General features: G+C 46.3%; 1 protein-coding gene and 1 long non-coding RNA gene across 2 annotated transcripts in view; one reads left to right on the top strand and one right to left on the bottom strand.

Annotated features, from left to right (window-relative positions):
- NRXN3 (neurexin 3) overlaps positions 1–18,364 on the bottom strand; it is a 1,622,198-nt gene that overhangs the window by 1,226,245 nt on the left and 377,589 nt on the right. The window lies entirely within an intron of this gene.
- Positions 436–12,341, top strand: LOC116664366. Its single transcript, XR_004320874.1, has 3 exons — positions 436–445; positions 6,519–6,528; positions 12,167–12,341. It is a non-coding gene; the product is annotated as an uncharacterized LOC116664366 (long non-coding RNA).

Genomic DNA, 18,364 nt, shown 5'->3' with positions numbered 1-18,364 from the left:
ATGCTGTGTCATGAGACACACACACACGGTGAGATGCCAGCCCTGACCCTGACCCGAAGAAGGGAGAGGTGTGAGATCCGAGTAATCTGGAGCACAGAAAGGAAGGTTAATTCTGCCTGGAGAGAATAAAGGGAAGGCTTCCTGGAGGGGGTGACATTTGAACTGAACCTTTGAGGATGGTTTTGATAAGGAGTGGCATGAAAAGAAAAGGGAAGGAAATTCTGCTGGAGGACACAAGAATAAAGATGTAGAGGTTGAAAAGGGGGGTTGGGGGAAGAAAAGGGAGGAGAAAGGATGAGATGAAGAAGAATATATCTAGGTGGGAGACTAAAGTAGAAGTATCTCAACCAGGGTCCCAGAGTGAAGCAGAGAGAAAACTAGAAATCAGCCGTGGCCAGGAGCCAATTCCACTCCACTGCCGCCTCCGACCTGCTTCACTGTTTCCGTGGAGGCCTGTACACTCTTGTCCCTGCTCCAGTGGTCTAAAAGAATAGCTGTTCTGCCCATCCAGACTGCTCCTAAAACATAAGCCCTGCCCTGGGAACTTCTGCCCCTGCCTGGGATGCAAATAGTTCCGCAGAGGGGCACAGGCTCAAGGATGGGAGTTGGCTGACTGAAGACAGACAGACAGACTGTCAATGATGCAAGGCCCCAGCCGATCCCTATGCCTCAGGACACAGACAGTTGGACCTAGTTAATTGAAATATAAGCTTCGGGCAATAGGATTTATCCAAACACCAAGAAAATAGCATGAGGATGCTAACAGCATGCAAATGGATGAGATGGGAGTCCTTGAAGACAATCATTCAGATTGGGCATTCCAGAGGCACGCAGCAGTCTCTCCAGCACACCCCCCACCCCAGCCCCTTCCTCACATCCTCCTGACTCTCTCCTCCCCCATCCCATGGCTCCTGGACAAGCCTGATTTGCTCTAATAAAAGTAGCCTCAGCCCCAGGGAGCCTGGGGGAGGAACACAGCTGATTTCACCTCTTTAACCCTGAAAATAGGAAAACAGCAGAACACTGACTGTCTTCCCCGGGGAGGATCCCAGAGCTTTATCTCCTGCATTGCACGACCTCTATAAACCCCTGCATAAGTGAGATAAACCCCCGCGCCCAAGAGGAAACCTACTTATCTCCCAACAAAGCATCTTTATAAATTACTTTTTTTTTTTTTGCTTCTCAGGGAAGGAAGTGTTTTTAAAAAATAATAGGTCCAAAAACAGTAATAATATCCTCATCAGCTGCATCAGCTGATGCCTGCATCCTGGTCAAGGCTTTGGGGAAAGAGGTGTGGGGGCCTGCAGGGCAGGACTGTGCTGGGACTGTGGGTGACGCACGTGCCAGGGGTGGGCAGCTTCCCCAAGGGTCCTGAGCCCTGTGTCTGGTTTGAGAGATATGGCCACCACCTCTCTTCACACAGAATAAACAAATGATTAACTGTCTCATTAGCGACTGTGCGGGGAAGACACACAACTCACATCCCGGCGGGTGGTGCAGCCAAGAGATTTATATTATTTAACAATAAAAGCAAAACAAACGTGGCCTTCCACCCGCTGCCTGTCTGCATGGGGCCCCTCATGCTAGAGCAGGGCAGTGGCACCAGGCCAGGATGAGGATTCCAGCCAGAAGGAGGGAGCAGGTGCTGGACCACCTTCCTTCCTAGCATTTCAGGACTTGGGTGAGGGTGGCAGCAGAGGTGGGAGCAGGTGTTGGAATGGAAGCAAGAAGAGAGGGAAAGACATTGCTCGGAAATGTAACAGAGTTTACTCAGGAGCTGCGTGTGTGGGTGTTCATTTCCTGGGAAAGAGAACAGAACTAGAAATCAAGAGTCTCCAATTTCAGCCATAGCTCTGACCCTACCCAGACAGGGGACAAGTCTGGCAAATTTGGCTTTGGTTTTGACACCTGTAAAATGGGGAGAAGAGTTCCAAAAAAAAAAAAATACTATGAGAATACAAGTCTTCATTTTGGCTGCCTTGTTTTCACTTTGTATAGCAGTTAAGAGATCAGACTCTGAACTCAGACTCCTGGGGTCAAATCCCAGCTCAACTACTTACTAGTTGAGCGACCACAGGCAATGAACTTCTCCTTGAGGGCTGTAAAAAGTGTATGCCTATTACCTTCACCTCTTGGGATTAAAAAAGGTTAATTCCTGAAGAGCACTATGCAATGCCTGGCACAGAGCAGTAAGCCTTCGAAGTATTGTAGACGTCACCATGTTCATCCTCATCCCTCACCACTGCCCTCATCTTGAACAATCTAGAATTACACTTCCAAGAATTTCAGTGTGAATGCTTGCTTCTACCTCTAAGCTTTTCTCTACTTTTCCTTCCTATCCCATAGAAAGAAGTACCCCAGCTTTTCCCAAGATCTGATCTCCTCTTCCCTCCTCTGAGGTTTTGATCCAAAATCATCTCTTCCTTTCACTATCTTCGGATCCTTCTACTCCATGGGCTCTGGGTCCCCTCTTCCGGTTAACATACTCAAGCCTGACTCATCCTACAAACAACCCTCTGTCAACCATGTCTCACCCCCAAGCATCTTCCCTCTTCCTTTTTCCTCTGAGGAGAGTAATCTATATTCCTTGCCTCTACCTTGCAACCTCCATCCACTCTCTGGGCTTCTATCCCTTATCACTTCACTGGTGACAAAAGGCACCGAACATGTCCAGCTTGTCAAGTCTACCCCAGGTCCTCTCTCCAGGCTTCTGCTTGAGTTCTCAGTGGTGTGTGGCATTGCTGACAACCCTCTTGCTAAAATCCTCCCTTCTCTTGGCCTCCTGGAAGCTGCCCTGCCCTGGTTCTCCTCCTTCTGAAAATCACTTGGGGAACTTACTAAAATGCAGATTTCCGGTCTTCACCCTAAACAGTCTGCGATACTAGTTCTCTGCGAGTCTAAGAGACGAAATTTTTAACAAGCATGCTAGAGGATCTTAATACTAGTTCTCCAGAAGTGACACTTCTAGAAACTCTGAAGTTTCTAGAACTTAACTAAACTCTTAACTATACCACAGTATAGTTAAGAACCTGGGCTTTGAAATCAGGCTACCTGCAGGTTGAGTTCCAACTCTCCCACAGTTAGCGGTGCCTTCCAGCTTGATGTCTTACTCTCTGTGTCTTGGTTTCTTCGTCTCATGTGAAAGCGTGGTAATGATAATACCACCTATGTATTAGATGCTTGTCACACATTAGGCACCACGTGACATACTTTACATGCACAGACTCTTGCCGTCATCTTAACAAGTATATGAAGAAGCTTCTGTTATTTACTCTATTTCCCAAATGAGGAAACTGAGCACAGAGAGGATAACCTAAGGCTGAGGTTACCACCGACAAGCGTGGAGCCAGGTTTTGAATGCAGGCATTTGGATCCAGAATCCCTGCCTGTAGCCGTCACCCACAAGGTTGTCACGGAGACGACAGGATGTAACCTAACTGGAAGCACTTAATACCTTACCTTGCACGTAGTAAGAGCTAAATAAATGGCAGCCATTATTCCCAGGGCAGTGGTCAGTACTACCGCTGTCATCACAGGGTCACCTCTGCAACCCCCAGTTTGAAAGGCAGCAGAGGGTTACCGTTCAGCAGACTAGCGAGCTGCCTTGTCCAGTAGAGCAGTCACTAGTCACATGTACCTATATACACTTAAATATAATAATTAAAATTAAATAAAATGCAAAATGCCTTTCCTCAGTCACACCAGCCACATTTCAAGTCCTCAACAGCCATGTGTGGTTAGTGACTACCAAATGGAAGGGCAGACTTAGAACACTTCCATCATTATAGGAAGTTCTAATGGATAGCACTACTCCAGAGGTAGATTGCTGGAATAGAATCATAATTCTGAGAGCTGAGGTTTCTTTGGAATGATAACTTGCTGCTCTGTGCGTCAGTTTCCTCATCTTTAAGACAGGGATAATAACAATACCCACCTCATATGGCTGCTTTGAGGAATATATGAGTTAATGTAATTAATGTACTTAGAATATAATTAATGTACCCTGGTATGCAGTAGGAATATGTAAGTGCTTGTGCTTATTAGTAGGAGAGTGACCATATGATTATTAATATTATCATTTATATTTGAGCCACTTGGCATGACAAGCATTGACATTTAAATCTCTGTATCTTGCCTCTAGCTGAGATGCCCATGTCTCCCACCTTCTACCTTCCACTTGCCTAAAAAACTCCTGCACTTCCTCCAAAGTCCAGTCAGCTTGTGATTGTCTCTCTGCAGCTTTCCCCAAAGTGATCTCACCTCCAGCACAATTCATGGCTTCTCAAGTGTGCAAGGTCTAGGGGCCACGCCTGCTACTTCTCCCCTCCATGACCCTGAATTCCAATTGCTCTAGGTTCTTACTCCTGACATGCTCCTTTGAAATCCCTTCTCAGATTCACAGTTCTCCTTGGAAATGAGAACAGGCCCCCATTTTGGAGAACAGACTTCTGTACATCAGCAGATGGAATCTTGCAAACCCTTTCATGATGGAATGTATCCAGGAAGAGAAGCAAATGTGATTTTGTGCCTTGAGCATTGTGTCCATCACAAGCCCCTGGGCACCCGGCATGCTTGACCTTTGGAAAAAGTCACACTGGCTGAAATGTCTCTGTATTGTTCTCTGCTCAGCAATGAATTATTCTGGGTGGAGATGAACATTTTCCTTGAGTAATTTCTCAAATAGCTAAGCTGGGAAACCCAGGAGTTTGGGACTAGGGGGGGAATAAAGGGTAAGCCCTACAATTTTGTTCTCACAGAATATTTGCTTTTCTAAGTGTATCCTAGAGAAACAAAAGAAGAAACTTGCCAAACTTTAGAAGAGAGAGGGTCTGATGTAAGTGTGGTGATGAAGCCAGAGTGATGGGGGAGACAGAGCATCACTACCTGCTGGTTCTGTAACCATGGCCACAGCCCTGAAGCCCTCTGAGACCCAGTTTCCCCACATGTGAAATGGGGGCAGTAGTCTGCCTTGTAGGAAAGGGGTGAGGAGTGAGGCACATGCACAAGGCCTGTTATACAGCAGATTCTCAATCAACGGTGCCTACTGCTGTTACTAAGTTCTATCAAAACTTTCCTTCTAAGAAAATCACATAAAATTTTTAAAGGATCGGGAAAGTAGAGACCAAATGGAAATGCGTTCCTGTGATATTAAGGCTGAGAGTTACCAGGCCACAAGTAAGCAAACATGGGGCTCCCAAGTAACTATAACTCAGCCGGATTGCACACCTACCTATTCACAGAGGCCATTTAATAATATGTGGAGTTCTACAGAGTCCCCATGGGGTAACAAGCCAGGTCTGCATAAAAGGGGGCATGCCGACAACCTGAAACAGCCGGAGGCTGTAGCTAGCTACAGGTCCCTCTCCGCCGGTTACTTCCCTACAACAAGCAAGCAAGCCCAGGTCTCTTTTATTCAACCCGGTTTTCTTCTCTTCTCACCACTCGTCCTCCTCCCGGTCACAGATGCTCCTTGAGTGCAGCGGTCCCCACACTGTCCTCTCTGCCGCAGCTGCTCTCACCACGGCCGCTGGTGATCCCCGTCTCACTCACGGCTGTCCTCCTGTCCCCACATGCCAACCACTGAGCAGCTCTCCTGCTACAGGGACTTGGTGACAAGTGAAAGCCTAGCAATGAGCTTCACCCCTGCCTCCCCTCCCCTTGGAGTGCAGGTGAAACCTGGGAGTAGCGTGAGATATCACTGTCATGACCGATATGGAGATGGTGCTATGGGTTGAGTTGTGTCCCTCCAGAGTTCATGTGTTGAAATCTTAAACCCCAGGATCTCAGAAAGTGATCTTTATAAGGTCATTGCAGATGTAATTAATTATGATGAGGTCTGAAGGGTGGCTCCAAATCCACTGTCTGGTGTCCTTATAAAAAGGGGAAATTTGGACACAGGCATGCACACAGGGAGAACACCACGCAAACATGCAGACAGTCATCTACAAGCCAAGGAGAGAGGCCCAGAACAGAACTTTTCCCCGCAGCCCACAGAAGGAACTGGCCCGGCCAACATCCTGATTTCAGACTTTTAGTCTCCAGAACTGTGAGATAATAGAATTTTCTTGTTTAAGCCACCAAGTTTGTGTGGTACTTTGCTCGACAGCCCCAGCAAATTAACGCATATGGCAAAAGGAGGTTACTCAGGTAGGTCCAATCTAACCACGTGAGCCCTCTGAAAGCAGAGGTTTCTCCAGCTAGTAACAGAAGGAAGTCAGAGATGTGAAGCACAGGGAGGGTTTGATGCTCCACTGCTGGCCTTGGAGATGGAATAGGCCCCAGCACAAAGAACGTGGACAACCGTTAGGAGCTGAAGTGACCCTAGGCCTACAGCTAGCAAAGAAATGGGGACTTCAATCCTGCAACTGCGAGGAATTAACTTTGGTCTACAACAGGCGTGAGGCTGGAGGTAGGGTCTCCCCGGAATCTGCAGATAAAAGCCCATCCAGCCAACACCCTGACTTCAGCCTGTGAGACCCTAAGCAGAGGACCGATCCAAACGTGCCTGTACTTCTGAGCTACACAACTGTGAGCTAATAAATGGACATTGCCTTTGGTCACTAAGATCATTAATTTGTGACAGCAGCAACAGAGACTAATTAGACTCCAACCCTTTCCCCAGGGGTCCTTCTTACAGGATAATGTGAATTTTGGGCTCTCGGCCATAGACTGCAAAGCCTTGACTAAGTCCTCTCCACTCCTTCCTGCCTCAGTTTTCCCACTGCTCAGACATTCCTGGTTCCAACAATCAAGGCACTGCTAGTCCAGGTCAGGAAATGACAAGGGACTTGGAGGAAGTTGTATTGAACTTCTCTTACTAGCCTGAGGTACAGGAGTGTTTCCAGGCTACCAAAGCTCCCTGCTTCCCTCCAGTCCCCCGCCTCTGTGTACATGCTCATCATCTTCAGTTCCCCCCACCAAAATGAGATTTTTTTCACTACTGGAGTCACAGGGTTAGGAGTATTTGTTCCACCCAGTGCTCAACAGCCTGATACCTCTCAGAGGCACACCTTGGCAGCCAGCAACTGGACAGCAGGCTGCAAAAGCCCCTTTGGAAAAATGGAGACAGCAGTGTGGGCACACATGGAGGGAGAGGAGCCGAGATCTGGAAAAAAGAAAGCCCTGAGTGCAAGTTTTGAAGATGGGTCTGGCAAACCACACACACACACTAAGGAGTGGCCTCGCAGATGAGCCACTAGAATTCCCGACTAGAAATCCCACGGAGAGAGCCAACTTGAATATGCAAAGCTTGGAATGTAAACTTCCCGAAACTAACTCCTTTCTTTTATACGACTTCCTCCCCAACATCCAAACTCACCTCTTATCCCAGAGGTCTCATGAGCAGCTCAGACTCAACACACCGAAAAATGAATGCGTCTGCCCTTCCTCTCCCATAACAGCACCACCACTCTCTCTGAATGCCCGCGATGGGATCAGGGCAGTGGAGAGAATATAGCCTTGGCTTCAAATCCCAGCTCTACCCCTCATTGGCTCACTGATCTCTGAGCCTTGGTTTCTTCATCTGCAAAGTGGGCATAATAATAACATTTCTCCCCAAGAGATACTGTGAGGAAACAATGTAAATCCACATGAAGGAGAAAATCCATGTGGAGCATGTAGCTCAATAACTGCCTATGGAAAGCACGCAATGAGAGGTAAACTCAAGTCCTGCTCCAACTACTATTACTATCATTATGATTACCTTCTAATGTATAAAACAGACGAGAAGATCTCTGAAACCCATTTCTACTCTGAAGAGTCTACCCTTAAATTTTTTTTACACAGTTCTCCTCTGCCTACCATATCCAAAGCAAACATACCCCATATACATCTTTGCTCTCCCTTCATCTCTTTACTCATGCTATTCCCTTGCCCACATGATTTACACTAATTTCTGCCTAAATCCTATCAACTTTCCAAGGCTCAACTAAAATGTGGCATCATCACAGGAACCTTCCCCTATCCCTCAGCTAGAAGTAATCTCACTCATCCCTGAACAGCTTCTGTAGAACCTTAAGGGAACATCACCTTGCTTATGGTATGGGTTTTCGAGGGCACTCATCTTCCCTGCCCATTAGATGTAAGCTTCTTGAGGTCAAGCGCTGAGTCCATGTCACCTTAATTTTCCCTTAGTGCCAATCAAATTCTCTGGACCCTAGGAGGAACCTATACACACTATTTGAATGAATGACTAAATGAGTGCAGAATCCCTGTGCACCCTCCGGGTTATAAAGAAGAACTACCACCCAGGAGAAATGCACAGGCTGCCATGCTGGCCTGTTTCAGCGGCTTCCATGTTTTCTAACTATGTCAAATCAGGACTGAAGGTGGATTTCAGTCACCCATTTTTAAATAGCAATTCATTTGGTATAAGTTCACTAAAAACCTAAAAACCTTTTAAAACTCAGAAAAGAAGGAAGTTAAACACGAAAGCAGGGGGATGAAGCAGATGCTAATGGCATTGAGCCTACAATTCCAAGAATTCTCCTTGGTGAACATAAACTCCAAGTGCCCAGAAGGAAAACAACAACAGTGACAACAAAATCAACTCCCCAAAGTTGCAACCCATCTTTACAAGGTCAGTACCAAGTAAGTACAACCTTTGGCTGTCTGGTCAAGGTTGATGGAGTAGAATTTTTTTATTCTAATTGTTCCAAATGGGTCAGTAGAGAATCGTTTCCACCATGGTGCCCCTACCTCTCTGAACAAGAGCTGTCTGGTGCAGAGGAATGAAAGCCTTTACGCTGGTGTGGCAGGAAGAGCTACACAGTAACTGAGCTTGAGTACCACTCATCATGGGGATCCTAGGCCTGTTCTTTGGCTCTAGATCTGAGGAAGCAAGATGAGTGAATGCATGGTGTTCTGACGAGAGCACTGGACGAGGAATCATGAGACTTTGCGTGATGGCTTTGCCCCTAGGTATCTGATTTTATAAGAGTTCCTTGGCTTTTTTGAGTCTCTCTCTCTTTCCATCTGTAACATGAAGGGTTTGGGCTAGGCTGGTGAACTACTTGGCAATGGTATGCTACAAATATACTTCTAAGAATACTTGGCCTCATCCCCAGAGATGGACCAATCAGCATAGGAGGCAACCCAGGCACCAGTGATTTTAAAGTTGAGAACCTCTAGGCTACATCACCATCCATTTCAGTTCTACCATTCTTTGATTTTATAGGAATCTTTCTAGAAATGAGGAAGGTTCCTTTTTCATCTGTGGGATACATCTGAGAGAAGAATCTGGCAGAGAACTAAGTGATCTATGTGAGTGGAAACACTAACAATGCATTTTTCGTCTCACAGTGCTCTACAGGCTGATATTCTTCGCCGTAAGACAACTTCAAGCATTGTCCCCGTGCCTCTGTCCCTGGGCATCCCAGATGCACCCAGATCCTATTAAAATAGGGCTTAGCCAAGAGACTGGGGCAGGAATTGGCACCAGCAAATGGAATTCTCTCTGTGTGTCTGAGTGGTTCCCTCATGCTGAAGGCAGATGCTAATGATGTTGGGTTGCTGTCTGAGTGAGAATCTATTTTCCAGTGTCCTTTCCCTTTCAATTCCGTATTCCAGAGATACATTATTAAACTGAGTTTCTTTATGGTATAAGCTCATCACACTGATTTTTGCAAGTTTTGGCAGCTGGGATAGGATTTGTATTCCCCACTACAGAGAAGAAAACTGAGGCACTAACAATGTGTAGCAATATGTAACAGTAGTTAGGGTGGCGTTGGGTTTGGCCTTGAGCTTGTAGTGAGGGTTCGGGATAGGGTTAGGGTTAGGGTTAGGTATAATTGTTAGTTTTATGTGTCACCTTGACTGGGTCATTTGCTCAAGCATTCTTCTAGGTATTTCTGTGATTTTGGATGACATTAACATTTAAATCAGTAGACTGAGTAAAGCAAACTGCCCTCCCTAATGTGGGTGGGCCTAATCTAGTCAGTTGAAGGCCTGAATAGAACAAAAAGGCCAACAACCCTCCCCCAAGTAAGAGAGAATCCTTCCTGCCTGATGGCCGTAGAACTAGGACATCATCTTTTTCCTGTCTGCGGACTCTAACTGAAACATCCGTCTTTTCTGGCTATGTGGGTCTTCAGACTAGAACTACACCATTGGCTCTCCTGGGTCTCAGGCCTTCAGAAGGGCTGGCACTACCCCACCAGCTCTCCCGGGTCTCCAGCTTGCCCACTCACCCTGCAGATCCTGGACTTGCCAGCCCCATAATCGCATGAGCCAATTGCTTGTAAGGAGTCTCCTTCTCTGTCTATGCATTCCCTTGGGTTCTGTTTCTCTGGAGAACCCTGACTAATGCAGGAATAGGGTTGGGAATGGAGCTGGGTGACAGTTTGGTATAGGGTTAGGATGGGTCTCGGGTATGATTAAAGTTAAGGTTGGGAGTAGATTTGGGCAGAGGATTGGGGTTTGCTTTGGTCTAGGTTGTGATGTGGGATTGTTTCAGGAGGGTATATATTGATGAGGGAGACAAAAATAGCAAACATCTTTTCCCAACGTTATTATTGCTCATGTGACCTTGAAAAAGAAGTCATATGATTATTGATGACTACCAAGGATCAATATTATTCTTGACTCTCATTTGCTTTATGATAATGGTAATAGTGGTTCTTAATGATCAACTGTGTGTCACATGCTGTATTAGTTTTTTTGATTATTATCTCATTTACTCTTCTTAAAAACCCTCTCAGATACATATTACCCCATGCTTTTCACAACAATAAGAAACTGAGGGCACATAGAGATAAGGAGACTCCTAAGTGGAGCATGTGATGTTTGAACTCAACTCTTTCTGACTCCAAAGCTACTTTGTGCCAAAGCACTGGCTGGGGTGATAAAGAACTGGCAACACCCTCCCAGAGGACAAGAAACCAAGAAGGATGGAGCCCTTCCTCAGCAGAGGATCAGGAAATGCCCCTGGCGCGTGGGTAGAGGTGGGAAGAGGGAGTTGCATTATCTTTGTTTCAGGGTAGCAGTGACACCTGTGTTCTCAGCCTGGACTCTGACTTAGAACTCCATTCCCTGAGCAAGGCTGGAGGCACCGTTTCCCTCCAGGGCAGACCCTGTCCTCCCTGAGCCTCAGCAACATGCAGCCCCCCCTGTCTATCTTCTGCTCTGTGACATCGTCAATGAGTTATTTCCCTCCTTCAGCGCAGCCCCATCTGGGACCTACCCAAAGATGCAATTTCTTTTATATTTTTTTTCTCTTTCAGAAGCCTCCTTCCAGAGACACATAAATGCCGATTCATTGTATCACTCTCAGGTAGAAGCCTGTGTTAAAGAGGCTTCGATCGATCCCTTAAATAAAGCTGGCAAAATATTGCACTTACTCTGGGCTTTCTGTTCCCTAACCTCGTCAGACCGGCTTTTCCTCCCAGCCCTGCCTGCTTTGCCAAGGGTCCCAGCATTCTCTCCCCTTGGCTCATAGCAAACAGAATTAGAAATTTGAACAGGTCCCTTTATCAGCAGAATTTTAACTCTCAGGAGGGAAAAGACAGGCTGCTCAATTCCTATTTCCTGCCAGGGAAGTTGAGAAAAAGTGAGATAGCCTACATCAGGTGAATCTGGAGAAAAGAGCTGCAGCTCTGACCCCGGGCAATGCTCACTCCTCCATGGAGGGGGGCCCTTCTGCCTCCTACAAGACCCCTAAGGTGCCTTACCTGCCCTTGACCTCTCTGCTCCTTGGCTCCTCCTCAATCCTTTTTCCTCACTGGTATTTTCAAAAATTGTTTTCACCTCCCCAGCTGGTTCTCCTGAAGTCTTTAGGCAGCTTTGAGGTCCTGTAAACAGCATCAGATTCAGGGATTTGAAAACCATGGTTCAAATCCCAGCTCTGCTCCCAACTGGTTAGGCCAGATTTTTCCCTTCTCTGGGCCTCAGCTCCATGGTCTGCACCTTCGGGTGGCATGGCCTTTAATGCACAAAGTCCCGGCTTCTGGAAGAAGCTAAATGGAAGTTCCCGGAGCAACAGCAGACCTATAGTGTCTTTGGGCAAACAGTGTTTGGGACACCCTACGTGGAACCCCATGGCCCTCCTCCAAGTCCTCTGAAACCCATGTTCCAGTCTCCTTTCTGCTTCCTCTCCAGCCAGGCCTCTGGAGAGACATTTAACCTGAGGAGAGCAAATGTGCTGTTTGGAAAATGAGATGAAATTGACAAGCCCTTGTGCTCCCCGGGATGGTCCCCTTGACCCTCCTGGCCGGCGACCCCGGCTCCCAGCTGTCTTTGACTTGACTTAACTTCCTAGAACAGCCCGGGGAGGTGCCACTTCTGGAGCTGCCAGGAATCAGGTGCCCAGGCTACTCACATTGTGTATATTTATAACTTCTTGGGCCTTGACTGTGGGCCAAATGTTACATTCACAGCTAATTTCCTATTAATTAGGTGCTGCAGTTCCTCAGCTGAAAGAATAAGGAGCCAGACAGGAGCCCTGAAGTTCAAAAATGCCATGGACTGTGATGCAAATAGAAGCTGGATGGGGGTGGAATGGGGTGTGGAGGGAAGGGCACGGAGCCAACAAGGGAAATGGGGGAGGGGGAGAAAATGTACTACTCTGAGGGCTGCTTCTGCAATAATGAAACTACTACTTGTTGACCTTACAAAGCCTTTAGCAGACACTCTGCTGAGAATGTCTCTAACGTGTGCCTCTCAGGTCAGATGAGACTAAAGGAAAGTGGAGGGTCTAGTCAAAGGGTGGAAGGGGGGCTCTGTGGGCCTCTGAGCCAGTGTTTCTCTGTGCTGGTCTCCAGACCTTTGTGTCAGCATCACTTGGTCCAACCTGAATAACGGTGGGGTGAAATCTGGGGAACTGCACTTCTAACACCTTCCCCTAGGTCATCCCTACAGATACTAGAGTTTAGGAAAATTGCCCCAGTGTTACTGGGATTTCTGAGCCATAAGGAGCCAAAGGGTCTTGGCTAAAATTTATAAACATTTCTAAAACTCTTAGCTGTTTACCAAGTACCCTCCATGTACTCCCTCTTCTCTTTAGTTCTTACAGCCCACTATGAAGTAGAGGTTATCATTTTCCTATAAATGGACAGCTAAGACTCAAAAATTAGGTAGCTGGGCTAAGTCAAAGGTCCAGGAAATGGCAGAAGCAGGCTGGCTTATTCTAGTCACACTGAATACTGGGTCTGTTTGTTAAAGACATCTTTGATCAGTCTCACCAAATCATCGCAGGGAAACTCCTGCTAAACTTTGGAGTCTTCTGTTCAGGCCAATCAGTACATCCAGCTCTAGAAAGCTGGAGTTGATCGGATAAGCCAGGGGCATGAGACAGTGACCAACCAAGGGATCAGCTTGTACCCGATCCAGTTCTAGAGTGTTAGGAACACAGCTATGGTATTAGGCTGCCTCTTTCCAAAACTAGACTCTCCACTTCCTACTTTAGAAAGTTTGGGCAAGGCAGTTTATTTCTCTGTGCCTCAGTTTCCCCATTGTATAATGGTGATAACACTGTATTGCTGGGAGGATGGGGACAGCACACAGACTTTGTGCCTCCCACAGATTCTGGGGTCATCTATTGAGTCAACCATGGTGATTTCAAGCCCCATCAACTCTGGATGTCTCATCCTGCTTCTCCCCAAAGGTTTAATCATCAGCCCAGATACTTTGCTTTTGCTCTGGGGATGTCTCACATTACGAAGACCAATTCTTTGACAAATGCTTGATAGGACATTTCCTCTTGCACTATGAATGTTCTTCTATGAATAATTAAATTAAACTGGTTACTGAAAGAAATGATCAAAACCCACAGTCGGAGGAGAACAGGAACTTTGTTCCAACAGTCTGTCCAGGCACTTCCCAATTCCTTTTGGGGCTCACAAGGATGAAGAGAGGAGCCCAGACCACACTGTGGAAGAGCTTTCACACTGGAAATGTAAAAGCAAAAGGCCCAGGGTGCCAGGCGTTGGACTCAAATTCAGAACGGACAGACGTGAAGACTGACAAGGAAAGAAGACATCTAGGGTGGACTTTCTTTGCGAGTGTCCCCTGCAGGACCGATGCAGTGACACTGTGGTAGCAGAACAAGGAGATGGTAGGGTGGCTACGTCAGAGACCTAGGACATGGCAGAGCAGGAGATAAATGCAGGAGGTGCGACGTGGGAGAAGGGCGTTCCACCCTCCACAGTGCAGAACAGGATCCCCTCATCCAAAGAGGGGCCTTTAGTTCTGTTCAGGAAGCCCCACGGGGTGCATTTTTCTCTTGAACCTGGGTTATTACTCACCTTGCCTGGAATTCACTTAGGACGCACTGAATCCCTAGCCTGAAGTTTTTGCTCACGCTTGTTCGTGTGTTCATGCCCCTCGGGGGAAAATACTTCCTTAAGCAGAAAGCCTTCCTCTCACTGGTAATATCCCTTCCTCTCCAACAATGAAGCAGTGAAACCTTGCTAACAGGCCCTAACTGGACTGCGCTAATGAAGTGGGCATTAAAGGACATTAAAGAATAAACGCAGACTTATTACTGTCTAGCACAGAAAATGACTATGTGGAGGCCAGGGGCTAGCTGGAGGTCTTGGCAAACCTATAAATGTTTGCACAAGGAGATAAAAAGCTGATGTAACTAGGCTGGTAGGCTTGCAAACAATTTGGTGACCTTTACTTTAGTCTTAGTTAACAAACTTCTCCTTCCCTACCTCCAACTTCCTACCTCCACCATGTGGACCCTAGCCCACCAAGGACGAGACTATGACGAATTCTACATAGATGAGGCCCTGTCATCCCAAAGACAGCTCTGCTCAAACTCCCCGAACAACGTGTGAGTGTGGGGGGTACAGGGTGGGGAGGAGGGTATACAGTGCTCCTAATAGGCTGCTAGCGGAGCCATTTGGTTCCCCCTCTAAATGTGAACCTCCCTCATAGATGCCAGGAGGGGAAAAATGATTAGGTCCGAGGCTGAAAATGAGCACTAGGTTTTGGCGTCTAAAAGTATCCACAGCCCACATATTCTTTCCCCTGACAGTCTGTGTCTGCTCCTCCCGTCTTTGGTTTCCATACAAATGTGACTGAGGAGGAATTCTCCTTTTGCATTTTTAGAGAGCAACATTCCGGGGTAGCTATTTTGTCACATTTCAAGAGGGAAAGTCTAATTAAGCTAGACCAAATTTCCCCTCTGTCCCCAGCCCTAAACGGCAGAAACCTGCTAAACCAACACAGTTCAGAGTTGCTAACTCCACAATTATTCCTCTGGGGAGCAGTTTGCTTTTTTATTTCATGCTTCCAAGTTCAGGTTGGCATCTTGTGATTTTTGTTTGTTTTTAAGATGACACCTTTGCAATAATTATCAGAGGCATTTTCCTAACCATATCTTTCTTGGGGAAGATTAACTGGGCCTCACTGGACCCCACAGAGAAAATGCTGGGGCTCAAATGCCATTGGCTTTTCACAGTCCTTTTCCAGTCACTGCAATCCTTGATCAGTTTACTCATCCTCATGTCTACTCCTGGCCCTTCCTGCCTCTTGAAATCTGCAAGTCTTAGTGAACCCATTTCATGATCTGAAGAAACGAGGAAAGCCACTTCTCAAAGGTCTTAGTGCCTTTAGTACTGTGCTGGGCACATGGTCCTCACTGGATAAATAAGTATTGATTGATTTCTTAATTGGCCCACATTAGAATTCAAAGCCTTAGCTCTCTGGTGTGTTGAATCATATACTGTTTCCCAGGAAAAAGAGAGAGAGAGAGAGAGAGAGAGAGAGAGAGAGAGAGAGAGAGAGAGAGAGAGAGAGAGAGAGAAATGACATAGTGACTCTGCTAGGAAGCTTTCTCTCAATTAACACCATCATCCTTCTAATCCACCTCAAAATATTAGATCTGTCTACCCACGAGCTGATTCAAACCTCTGCATGGAAGAGCATATTTATTCATCTAACAAACATTTGTGGGAGACCACTATGTGCCAGTAATGAGGGACAGTCGAAAGTGACAAAACATAATACAGAGGAGGTACTGCACATTCATCTAATAACCTGAAGAACGGGAATACAATTGCAGTGATGGTAAGAGCTCCAAAGTGCTACAAAGACATTCAACAAGGGAACTGGGACCCGGAGTCCAGGGAAGGTTACTTGGGAAAGCACCAGTCGAGTCAAGCCCTGAAGGATAAAAAGAGGCAATGCTGGGGAGAAGGGAGGCGCGCAGGGAGAGCAACCACCTTGGCTACAGACCCGCCTTCACGTCAGACGGCACAAGTCTCTCCTCCCATCCTCCATGACCCGTGAGGAAGGCAGGGCCTCTTGCTTACCCTGGGGAAGCTCTGACTCATCCTCCATGAGCCAACTAACAAATGCAGCACCCAGGACCAAACCCCTCTGTCCTGCCCCCACTGCAGTTCTGCATGGGATTAACATGCCACAGAGAAACATCTCGTATTTGGTACTACTTTATGGTTGGAAAGGTAACATGTGATTGTAGAAAATAACTTGGCCAGATAGGTTCAAATAAGAAAATTAAAATCCTCTGGTACCCAGAGGCAATCACTGAAAAATGTATGCTTCTTTAGAGAATATCTTCTATTGATGGATATAGATACTTCACAAAAAGCTTATAGAAAGAAATACTCTGCATTTTCCCCCTTAAATACATTTATATCTATATTTATCTATTTAACTAGATCCATGTTATCAAATACTCTTCAAAAACACAGTTTTCAATGCCTGAAAAATATTCCTAATATTCCAAGTATCAGACAACGTAATTTAACTACGTATGTCATTCTTGTTTGGGCCATTAGGACGTTTTTAACCAGTCACCATTCTGAAAGATGAAGTAGTAACTCTCTAGCATCTAAAACGTGATCGTATTTCCTAAGGAAAACGTCTAAAGTCGGGTGAGCTGGGTCCCAACGCTGTGCTCCCCTCTCCACTTGCATCAGCAGCCACACACGGTGAGTCCTTGCCCCACGGGGGTGAAGAGTGCTTTCTCCTGATGCCCCACTCTCCATCACCAGGATCCACTTTGGAGAACCCATTTGGGAAGGTCCCAAGCCCAGATCTAGGGGTTCTTCAGACAGCAGTGGACCAAAGTCAGGGTCACCAGGTCACATGAAAGCTGAAACCCTGGCCTGAGGCCCCTTGGCCCTTAGGCCGTCAATGGTCTGCTCACCAGGCCAGGGAGTTACAACTAGCATTTTTCAGATCCACGGGGCATTCCTAAAAATGAGGTGGACCTTATGTGTGATCTCAGAATGCATAGTTTTCAGGTGAGAATCTCCTTTCTTAATCTAGTTCCTAGCTCTTCCTCTGCCTACATATTTTTCCTCCAACTTTACCCTGAAGCTGCACATTTGTTCCTAAGTACAATGGCTGTCAGCACAAGAAGGCGAGCAGTGTAAGTGTTTTACCTGGAGGTGGAAAATGATCACATTAGTTCCAATGGTGACCCAGATAAAGACATAATGACAAGAATAGATAAATCTCATCTCATCCCTCCCCATAACGTCCTCTTAACTTTATTAATAATAATATTTCAAAAGCCTGACATTCACATGTAGAGATACTAACTGCTAGTTGCAAAGTGATATAAACTTTGCTCTATTACCTTTCCGGTACAAAGATTATGAGAACTTAACTGCTTCATAAAGGTTTTGTGATTTAAAAGAAATATTTATGGGTTTTATAATTTCAAAAAGTTTGCAGCTCCAATAATCAAGCTAATCTCTGAAAATACTGTCCCTATACATATCTGCCTTACCTCTCTGCTTAGACTCCAGGGCAGCTTAGGGGAAATGGCTCCATTTAATCTTTTCTTCTTAAATCTCCCCTGCCCAAAAGAGTTAAGTTGAGTGCTCTGCACATAACAGGTACCCATCCTACCCCCCAAAACTGTGTGTAGGTACCACTGGTAGTCAGGAATTCATGTGTGTACATATATACATACCTACCTACATACATATATATATACACAAATAGACAAATACAGAAACACACACACCACACCCAAGTGAAGTCCTCGCTACCAACGGTACTAAAAGCCTACAGTGGGTCAGATTCCCTTGGTCACCAATGCAGACCCCAATGCAGGTCTCTGTTGTGATAGTGTTCTGGCTTCAATACAGTGGGATGAAGCAGGTTCCCGTTCACCAGTCTCTAGAACTGTTCCCCCGATGCACTCTCCGCTTCTTCATTGTGCTTTACCACTACTGTTTTTGGAGCCCACACCTCCCAGCGGAATCTACCAGTCTTCATTGCCAGAGAGCCTTTGCCTTCAAAGAAGAAGAAAATTCTTTTTGTGTCCCATCCTCAGAAAGAAGATAAGAACTGGCTGCTGAAAGGGAGAGCTGGATTGATGGAAAGAGAACACTTCCTAAACCAAAATAAAAAGTGGGACTGGAGTCTCAAGAGATAGCTAGCGCCC

This window comes from Camelus ferus, chromosome 6 (assembly GCF_009834535.1).
Source record: "Camelus ferus isolate YT-003-E chromosome 6, BCGSAC_Cfer_1.0, whole genome shotgun sequence".
In the NCBI taxonomy this organism is placed as follows: Eukaryota; Metazoa; Chordata; class Mammalia; order Artiodactyla; family Camelidae; genus Camelus; species Camelus ferus.
This window is presented reverse-complemented; position numbering and strand designations above follow the sequence as displayed.